This window comes from Macaca thibetana, chromosome 15 (genome assembly GCF_024542745.1).
Source record: "Macaca thibetana thibetana isolate TM-01 chromosome 15, ASM2454274v1, whole genome shotgun sequence".
Lineage (NCBI taxonomy): Eukaryota > Metazoa > Chordata > Mammalia > Primates > Cercopithecidae > Macaca > Macaca thibetana.
This window is the reverse complement of record NC_065592.1, coordinates 47,428,515-47,439,044: the sequence shown is the minus strand read 5'-3', so window position 1 is coordinate 47,439,044 and position 10,530 is coordinate 47,428,515. Positions and strand designations below refer to the sequence as shown.

General features: G+C 50.4%; 1 non-coding gene across 1 annotated transcript; it reads left to right on the top strand.

The window, feature by feature from the left end:
• The first annotated feature begins 9,540 nt into the window (after positions 1-9,540).
• On the top strand, positions 9,541-9,647 carry LOC126938222 (U6 spliceosomal RNA). Its single transcript, XR_007720033.1, has one exon. It is a non-coding gene; the product is annotated as a U6 spliceosomal RNA (small nuclear RNA).
• Positions 9,648-10,530: the final 883 nt, after the last annotated feature.

Sequence of the window (10,530 nt, the reverse complement as noted above, 5' to 3'; positions counted from 1 at the left end):
TTTTTTTTCCTTTTTGAGACAGAGTCTTGCTCTGTTACCCAGGCTGGAGTGCAATGGAGCAATCTCGGCTCACCGCAACCTCCGCCTCCCGGGTTCAAGAGATTCTTGTGCCTCAGCCTCCCAAGTAGCTGGAATTACAGGCACCCACCACCAGACCTGGCTAATTTTTGTATTTTTAGTAGAGATGGGGTTTCACCGTGTTGGTCAGGCTGGTCTCAAACTGCCTGTTTTATTTTCTTTTATTTTTATTTTTCTGAAATATGTTAAATTCCAGCTACTCTGTCATTTCATTTCTACATTCTTCAGTGTTCCCTCTAAAATATAGGAACATTTTCTTAAATAATCAGTACCATACCTGACAAAATACACAATTCCATAGAATGATCAAATACTTGTAATTGTTTCAAAATGTCTTTTTGCATTGATTTGTTGGTTGTTTGCATCAGAATCCAAACAAGGTCATACATTACGTTGGGTTAAATGTTCTCTTAAACAAGAGGAATTCCCCTTTCTCCGTCATTATTTTTGCATGTCATTGACTTGTTGAATAAATGTGGTCCTATAAGAGTCCCACATTCTAGATTTGTCTGTGTTTTTTCTTTGTAGTGTCATTTAGCTTTTCCTTCATCCCCTGTATTTCTTTGAGTAAGTGGCTGGGCACAGTGACCCACGCCTGTATTTCCAGCACTTTGGGAGACCAAGGCAGGTGGATCGTTAGAGCCCAGGAGTTCAGTGCCAGCCTGGGCAACATGGAGAATCCCAGTCTCTACAAAAAATACAAAAATTGCCAGGCACGTTGACTCACGCCTGTAATTCCAGCACTTTGGAAGGCCGAGGCGGGTGGATCACGAGGTCAGGAGGTCAAGACCATCCTAGTTAACACAGTGAAACCCCATCTCTACTAAAAATACAAAAAATTAGCCAGACATGGTGGTGGGCACCTGTAGTCCCAGCTACTCTGGAGGCTGAGGCAGGAGAATGGCTCCCAGCTACTCCGGGAGGTGGAGCTTGCAGTGAGCTGAGATCGTGCCACTGCACTCCAGCTTGGGCTACAGAGTAAGAGTCCATCTCAAAAAAAAAAAAAAAAAAAAAAAAAAAATTAGCAGGGCACCTGTAGTCCCAACTACTCAGGAACCTGAGGCAGCAGGATCACTTGAACCTGGGAAGGCAAAGCTGCAGTGAGCCATGTTTGTGCCATTGAGCAAGTCCCTGTCTCAAAAAAAGAAAAAAGAAAAAAAAAAGAGAGAGAAAGAAATAAAGGAAAATATATGAGAAGTTAGCTCTGGGCCGGGCGCAGTGGCTCACACCTGCAATCCCAGCACTTTGAGAAACCAAGGCAGGCAGATCGTCTGAGGTCAGGAGTTTGAGACCAGCCTGGCTAACATAATGAAACCCCGTCTCTACTAAAAATACAAAAATTAACTGGGCATGGAGGCACACACCTTTGTAGTCCTAGCCACTGGGGAAGCTGAGGCAGGAGAATCACTTGAACCCAGGAGACAGAGATTACAGTGAGCGAAGATTGCATCACTGCACTCCAGCCTGGGCAACAAAGCAAGACTCCATCTCAAAAACAAAAAAAAAGTGGCCAGGTGTGGTGGCTCACTCCTGTAATCACCTGAGGTCAGGAGTTTGAGACCAATCTGGCCAACATGGTGAAACCCCATCTCTACTAAAATATACAAAAATTAGCTGGGCTCAGTGATGCAAACCTGTAGCCCCAGCTACTCAGGAGGCTAAGTCACGAGAATTGCTTGAACCTGGGAGGCAGAAGTTGCAGTGAGCCAAGATTGTGTCACTGCCCTCTAGCCTGGGTGGCAGAGCAAGACTCAGTCTCAAAAAAAAAACAACAACAAAAACAAACAAACAAAAAACCTCTAATGGTGTATGGTTTTTTTTTTTTTCTATTAATTCATTTTATTTATTTATTTTTTTGAGACGGAGTCTCAGTCTGTCACCCAGGCTGGAGTACAATGGTGTAATCTCGGCTCACTGCAAGCTCTGCCTCCCAGGTTTATGCCATTCTCCTGCCTCAGCCTCCCGAGTAGCTGGGATTACAGGCGCCCGCCACCACGCCTGGCTGATTTTTTTGTATGTTTATTAGAGACGGGGTTTTACCATGTTAGCCAGGATGGTCTCGACCTCCTGACCTCGTGATCTGCCTGTCTCAGCCTCCCAAAGTGCTGAGATTACAGGCGTGAGCCACTACGCCCGGCCAGGGTTTGTTTATTTTTTTGAGACAGTCTCGCTCTGTTGCCCAGGCTGAAATGCAGTGGCGTGCATGTTGCTCACTGCAGCCTCGACTTCCCAGGTTCAAGTGATTCTCTCAGCTGGGACTACAGGTGCGTGCCACCATGCCACGCTAATTTTTGTGGTTTTTGTAGAGATGGGGTCTCGCCATGTGCCCAGGCTGGTCTTGAACTCCTGGGCTCAAGCAATCCTCCCATCTTGGCCATCCAAAGTGCTGGGATTACAGGCACGAGCCACCGCGCCCTGCCTGTGTGTGATTTTATTTAGGTTCAGTCTTGCAGAGGCAGTTGTCTTCTGCGGAGGTGCTGCATGCTTCCTATTTCATCCCATCAGGAAGCACGTCATGTCTAGCTGCCCACGCTCAGTGATACGAACTGCTCAGTGGCTTCAGGGAGTGACAGCCTGACCCCTCCATTGTCACATTCCCCTCTGCCCACCCCCCATCAGTCCTTCGCCTTCTGCTTTTATTCTTTGATTTCTACCTAAACCCATTTCATAATCTTCCACAATAAAGCATTTTAAAGGAAAAGCTCCAAGCAGCAATTTCCTAACCCACAGGAAAGAATGAGTCTAAAAATGGTAGAGACTCAGGTACGAGGTTAATTGGAGCAGGGAGGAGGGCCAGGATAAGGGACGCCTCATGAGAAGGAGGAAGGAGAGACTGAAGTGGTGGCCGGAAGGAGCAGTGGAAAAATCCAGCGATCTCCTGGCCAGGAGCCTGAGTTTGAGGCTGGTGTGAAGTTTCCCTACTCCGGGCCCCACCTGGGTGGTGAGTGGTTTAGAGCTCAGGCTTTTTAGACAGACAGACCTGAACTTGAATCCAGCTCAGCTTCTTAATCAGCATTGGGTGACTTAAAGCAAGAAATTTAACTGGGCTTCTTCATCTGTAAAATGAAGATAGTAATCCTTACCTTGCAGGGTTGTTGGGAGAATGGACTGAGTGGGCGGGGGTGTGGCAAGAGCCTGGTAGAGTAAACACTCTGGGTGGTGGGTAGGAAGCCCGTTTGAGGGAGGGGAACTCTGTACTCCACACCTCCTGCCCTAACAGATTCTTGCCCGATGCCAGGGCCAAGCTAGAAGTGCTGGGAGTAGAGTATAATGTGCTCATTCCGCAGACAGCAAGGGCGATGCTCAGGGACATCCACCTTCCTCTTTGGCTGCTCTAATGGTGGATGCGTCTGGTTTCCCAGCCCCTGCCATTGCAGCCTAGTGGCTTAGCTTTCTGGACTTGAACCCTTGGTCACTCCCTCAGTCTAGGTGCCAGGCTGCCCCAGGCACCCTGCAATTGCCAGCCCAGTTAACAGGCAGCCGGCTCGCTGAGCGGCTGGGGGATCCAGGCATGACAGGGCCTTGGGCAGGCTGCCTCCTGGGGACAAATGGCCTGCTGAGCCCGTGACGGGTGAGGCCATCTGATTCCCAGATGGTTTCTCCTACGCTGGGAACATGGCAGATGCACAATAAATGTTGAGAGAATGGAGCTTTCCCTCCCCTGAGTGGGAGAGAAATCGTTTGTCAGGTGACTCTGCCTGTGGGGGTGTCTTGGGCATCCCCGGGAATTCATGGCTCCAAGCCCTTGAGCCCTGGGCGAGGGGACCGGGGGGGAGGGGGAAGCACCTGGTGTGGGGCAAAGAGCTGGGAGCTCCTCCCTCCTCCTGTTCCAGCCTGTCTACTCCCGCCCTGCCCACCCCCACGCACGTTGAGCCTCTCGCTCCTTTCACAGCAGCTGAGGCATCCCAGCCGAGGGCCTCAGTGAGATGGGGTTGGGTGAGGTGGAATCTTAACCCCCAGACTCCCAACCTCATCCTGTTTTCAGCACCCATGAGACTGGCTCTAGCACCCCCTGCTGGCAGCCAAAGCTGACTCCTTTAGCCTGAGTCCACTGGAGGTGCCACCGATGTGTCCCCAACTCCAGTCCCCTCAAGGGACTGGCAGGGCCCACTTTAGACCCAGGGTTCTGCTCAGAGGGGAGACACAGACTCCACCCAGCCCAGCCCACACGCCTTTGTTGTGGCTTCCAAGTTTTCTTTTCCACGTCACCTGTGCTGCTTGCTCTCTGGTTTTGTTGACTTTAGTGCTGTCTCTGTTTGTTCTGGCTGAGCCAACAGCCTCAGGATGAAACTCTGAGCCCAGGAAGTGTGAACCTGAGAGGCAGCAGGCTGGGAGTGGGGACGGAGGCAAATGAGAGAGAGGGTAAGATTTGAGCTGGTTCCCGGCCTCAGGCTGGAGTTCATAGCCGTTCACTCCAGCAGCAGGGTCGGGGCCTAGGGGCAGGGATGGGTGGAAGGATTTTTCCAGCCTCACTGAGGGCAGGTCTTGGCCTGTCACATCACTGTTTTGAAGTTTGTTTGGAAGCTCAGCCCCAGAACTCTAATGCCTCACATCTCCAGGAGGTCTGAACCCCTCTGTGGAGCAGTGCAAGTTCTCTGGAAGCTGCTATCTGATTTCAGCCTGGAGTCCTTCAACTGAGCAACACAGGGGACACCACCATCCCCCACAGGAAGCCTCCAGGACTGAGCTTTCCTGACTTTCCATGCACCTCCATGAGAATCTGTTACCCAGCAACCTGGGAAGGTGACCCCGCAGGGATTATTGCCCCTCTACAAATTGAGTCCCAGACATGGTAAAGGGACATCTCCAAAGTCACCAAGTGAGAGCTTCCTGGCTCCTAGTCCAGACTCTTTGCCCCACTTCAAGCATCTCCTCAGATCACGGAGCATGATGGGAAGGCAGCACTAGGCCCCAGGTGCTGGGGCAGGGGCCAACACACCAAGTCGCATACAGCGCCACACAAACCAGGGGCATAGGCAACCTGGTGCTGACACGCTCATCCCGCAGCCCCACAGACCAGACGCGCCCAGGACCCTCATGACCCTCCCGCGTGCAGAGGAGTAAGAGAAAACAATGACTGAGGGCCCACCTGCCACTCACTGCTCCTGGCCTGCCTGTGTGGCCTGTGGGGTGTACCTGCCGTCTCAGGGTTAGGACAGTGGAACCACCCTGGCCTGCAGCCGGGAGCTTAGGGTAAGGCTAGGGAAGCTGCTGCCGTCACCACAGGCTTAGGGTGCCCAGCTCTGCCAGCTGATCCAGCCAAGTCCTTCTTGGGGAAGATGAGCTGTCATTAGGGAGCCCTTCCCACCTCTCAGACCTCCCCTTCTTATGGCTCGGCAGGCCCTGAAGCTGCCATCCTTCTTTTCAGGAAGACACCTGTCACATGCGCATGTGCTCTGGGAAGCGCTGTGTGTTCATCCACACAGCCTCCGCCTCATGCCACATGCCCCCTTCACACCTGTGGCCCACAGTCTAGGGGGCTGTGTGCCTGGGGACTCCCTGTGTGTGCTCAGTCAGACATGGGTACGCATCTTGGACCCAGGAATGTAACACAGCATTGCACCCATATAGATGAACACACAGGTGCTACATTCTGCATCCCTCCCTACACCTTTCAGAGCGAGGACCATTTGAGGGTGAGGGGTGAGTCACCTGCCAACCTGTGGGACCTGCTGAGCTAGCAGGATGGGAAGCCACAAGCTGACAGCTGTGGCCTCAAGGGACCAACACCCCGCGTGGGGCCCGCCCAACCACCAGCCTCCAGTGCCCCCCAACCCCTTACCTCCACCCTTATTACCTCCTGCCCACACCCTCAGCTGGGCCTCATGCCAGAAAGGCACTTCTTTTCCTTTACAACATATATCTGCAGCTGAGCTGTCTGAGCTGTCGCTGCGCCTCAAGGATACTGCCTGACTTCAAGGAAAAACCAGGGAGGCAGCAGGACCCATCCCTCTCCTCTTCTCTGTCCAAACCCCAAGACTCCTAACTCTGCCCCCCATGGAACCTCTTCTTGTTGATCATTCATACCTTTTGCACCTCTTAGCTCACACACGCTTGAGCAGAGAGCCCCATTCTAGGCCCAGACAGGCTCCATCCCCTCCTGCCCTCTCTCACCTCGGTATTGCTGCTCAGGAGTCCGTCCCCAAGTCTGGGAACTCCCTGAGGACAGAAGGGCAGTCTGCAAACATAGACAGAAAACCAGGAAACCCGAGTAGCCCAGGTGAGTTGATTGTCCCCCAGATGAAGGAAGCTGGTTAAAAGCCCACCTGGAGGCTGGGTGCAGTGGCTTACACCTGTAATTCCAGCACTTTGGGAGGCCGAGGCGGGCAGATCACGAGGTCAGGAGATCGAGACCATCCTGGCTAACACTGTGAAACCCCGTCTCTACTAAAAATACAAAAAATTAGCCGGGTGTGGTGGCAGGTGCCTGCAGTCCCAGGTACTCGGGAGGCTGAGGCAGGAGAATGGCGTGAACCTGGGAGGCGGAGCTTGCAGTGAGCCGAGATCGCACCGCTGCACTCCAGCCTGGGTGACAGAGCGAGACTCTGTCTCAAAAAAAAAAAAAAAGCCCACCTGGCTCCTCCTCTGCTTTATCAGCACACCCATTTAATCACCAAGTCAAGTCTTCCTGGGTCTAAAGAATGTCCTCGGCCGGGCGCGGTGGCTCAAGCCTGTAATCCCAGCACTTTGGGAGGCCGAGATGGGCGGATCACGAGGTCAGGAGTTCAAGACCATCCTGGCTAACACGGTGAAACCCCGTCTCTACTAAAAAATACAAAAAACTAGCCGGGCGAGGTGGCGGGCGCCTGTAGTCCCAGCTACTCGGGAGGCTGAGGCAGGAGAATGGCGTAAAAACCCGGGAGGCAGAGCTTGCAGTGAGCTGAGATCCGGCCACTGCACTCCAGCCTGGGCGACACAGCGAGACTCCGTCTCAAAAAAAAAAAAAAAAAAAAAAGAATGTCCTCAACTCCTACTCTGTGCCAGACATATCAGTAAACACATGGTCACCTTTGTACATGTGTCACTCAGCCGGGCATGGTGGCTCACACTTGTAATCCCAGCAATTTGGGAGGCTGAGGCGGGCAGATCACTTGAGGTCAGGAGTTTGAGACCAGCCTGGCCAGCGTGGTGAAACACTGTCTCTACTAAAAATACAAAAATTAGCTGGGCATCGTGGTGGGCACCTGTATTCCCGGCTACTTGGGAGGCTGAGGCAGGAGAATCACTTGAACCCGGGAGGCAGAGGTTGCAGTGGGCCGAGATCGCGCCACTGCACTCCATCCTGAGCAACAAGAACGAAACTCTGTCTCAGAAAAAAAGAAAGATAAGAAAGAAAGAAAGATAAGAAGGAAGGAAGGAAGGAAAAGAGAAGAGAAGAGAGAAGAGAAGAGAAGAGAAGAGAAGAGAAGAGAAGAGAAGAGAAGAGAAGAGAAAAAGAAGAGAAGAGAAAAGGAAGGAAGGAAGGAAAGAGAGAGAGAGAGAGAGACAGGGAGGGAGGGAGGGAGGGAAGGAAAGGAAGGAAAGGAAGGAAGGAAAGGAAGGAAAGGAAGGAAAGAAAGAAGGAAAGAAAGAAAACTAACTCTTGCCAACTTTCTATCTTTCAAAGCTGAATTTTTTTTTCATATAGTGGTTAAGCATATGGGTTCTGTACTGGGCATGGTGGCTCATGTCTGCAATCCCAGCACTTTGGGAGGCTGAGACTAGGTGTAATACTTGAGCTCAGGAGTTTGAGACCAGCCCAGGCAACACAGTGAAACCTCATCTGTACTAAAAAATAAAATAACAAATAAAGGAAGGATATGACCTCTGAAGCCAGACTGCCTGGGCTTAAATCTCAGCTCTGCTGCTCGCTAGTTGCTTTATCTCTCTGTACCTCAGTTTCCTCATCTGTGAAAAGGAGATAATACCCACCACATGAAGTTGTTGTGAACTCTAAATGAGTTAATAATACATAGGAAGTGCTTAGGAGAAGGCCTGCTCTATCATAAGAGCTCTTAACAGTTTGCTACTATTAATCTCCCTCCCCCCACTGATTCATTCCCTTATAGTCTGTCCCCAGCTATCCAATCTTCATACAGCAGTCAATGTGACCTTCTAACCACTGATGTGATGGGGTCACTCCTGCACTTGCCATCCGTCCATGGCTCCCCGTGGCTCCTTAGCCCTGCTCACAAGGCCCTTCACACCGGGCCCAGTGCTCCAGCCTTCCAGTGCCCCTCTCACATTGCCTTGCACACCCAGACTTCCCTCAGCTGTCTCTGCCTAGAACCCTCTGTACCCTGGTGTGCTGGAAAATGCTTAACAACTGGATGTCTATAAAAACTGCATGCATAGATATGTCCCTCTATTTATTATAAGTTTTAATAGTATAAAGCTGTAAAATAGCACATAATATACCAGATAAATCATACCAAAGTATACAGTGCTCTTTATTGTAAATTCTACAAAGTTAAATGCTCTAGAGAATGCTTTTTCGACTTTTTGCCAACCCTTACATCTGCAGCCAACCTATGGTTACAATTCATAGGGTATGACAAAGTCAAACTATGAACAAATGCTTGATTACTATCAAATTCAACAAGTAAGTCATTCCTAGGCCAGACATGGTAGCCCAGGCCTGTAATCCAGGGCTTTGGGAGGCTGAGGCAGGAGGACCCCTTGAGCCCAGGAGTTCAAGACCAACCTGGGCAACATAGTAAGACCCTGTCTCTACAAAAGAAAACAAAAATTAGCCAAGCATGGTGGCACGCACCTGTAGTCCCAGCTACTTAGAAGGCTGAGGCAGGAGAATCACTTGCGCCCAGGAGTTCAAGGCTACAGTGGGCCACGATAATGACACTGCACTCCAGCCTGGGTGACAGAGCAAAAGCCTGTCTCAAAAAAAAAAAAAAAAAACAGACAGACACACACACACACACACACACACACATATAAACTATTCTTAGGTCACAGGCTGGATTTAGCCTGCAGGCTGTAGTTTGTCAACCTCTGGTCCATGCAATCAACAGAATAGTCAATTAAGCCCTGATTTGTAGTATTTGTCAATTTCAACGATGCAAATACTCCCCCGATGGCCTATTTCCAAATACCACTGTGTAGTCACTGAACAAGGAGGTGGGACGAGATGAGCAGAGCACATCATCATACAGACTCTCCACCTTAAAGATACAACAGATGTAAATACCATGAAGAGCCTATAACAATAAAACATAGTAATAATTAGGAAGTGATGAGTTTTGATTATGTGTTACCTTTGTTTTTCAAATAATTTAATTATATGTTTATATAATTTAATTTTTAGTGGTGGCAGTGTTTAACAAGCAGCCTGCAAACTTCCTGAAAATGGAACACTTGGCTCTCACAAGCCTGTTGGGCTGGCTCCAGCACACCACCGCCTGTGCCTGTGCCGTCTCCCATAACGCTCCCTGGCAAACGCCAAGTCACTCTTCAAGACTTAGTGTCATGCTCGCTTCAGCAGCACAAGTACTAAAATTGGAACGATACAGAGAAGATTAGCAGGGTCCCTGCATAAGGATGACAGGCAAATTTGTGAAGCGTTCCATATATATATATACACACATATATATGTGTGTGTGTGTATATATATATATATATATTTTTTTTTTTTCCCCTGAGATGAAGTCTTACTCTGTCGCCCAGGCTGGAGTGCAGTGGCACGATCTCAATGCAACCTCTGCCTCCCAGGTTCAGGCAATTCTGCCTCAGCCTCCTGAGTAGCTGGGATTACAGGCACGCAACACGCCCACCTAATTTTTGTATTTTTATTACAGACAGGGTTTCACCATGTTGGCCAGCCTGGTCTCAAACTCCTGATCTCATGATCCACCCACCTCGACCTCCCAAAGTGCTGAGATTACAGGCATGAGCCACCTTGCCCAGTCTCCATTTTTTTTTTTAAAGAAAGGAAAGAAAGAAACTTAGGGTCCACATTACCTGCTGCCTGGCTCCCCTAAACTGGATGTGGTGCCTTCGATGGGTTCTCACAGCCATGTAGGCTTTTCTCTCTCATAGCCACTAAGGGCTAGACTACTCCACTTATTTTCTTGCAATAAAATGCGTGCATGCACGTGCAATGAAGTATGAAGGGGCTGAGGGGCCTTGCAGAGGGATACTGGGGCAAAAAGACAGAATTAGGGAAGTGGGGTCTGATGAGAGGGGCTTCATCCAGGGGCTCAGAATGTCTGGGAGGGCAGGGTCAGAATGCCCCCTAGTTGTTGTGGGGGCCTTTGGGTTGAGACGGCTGATCTACTGGCATCCTAAAGCACCACCCTGCCCCCACAAGGTGCAGGTTTCCCCTCTCCACTCCACTCAGCCTGCTTCGCAGCTAGAGTTTCTCTCAGCTCCCTTGGACTTCAGAAGGAACTTATAAGGGAGCCTCCCTGGTCTTCAGTGATCAGGTCAGGAGATGCTTTGTCTTCGGGCTCCCTTTGG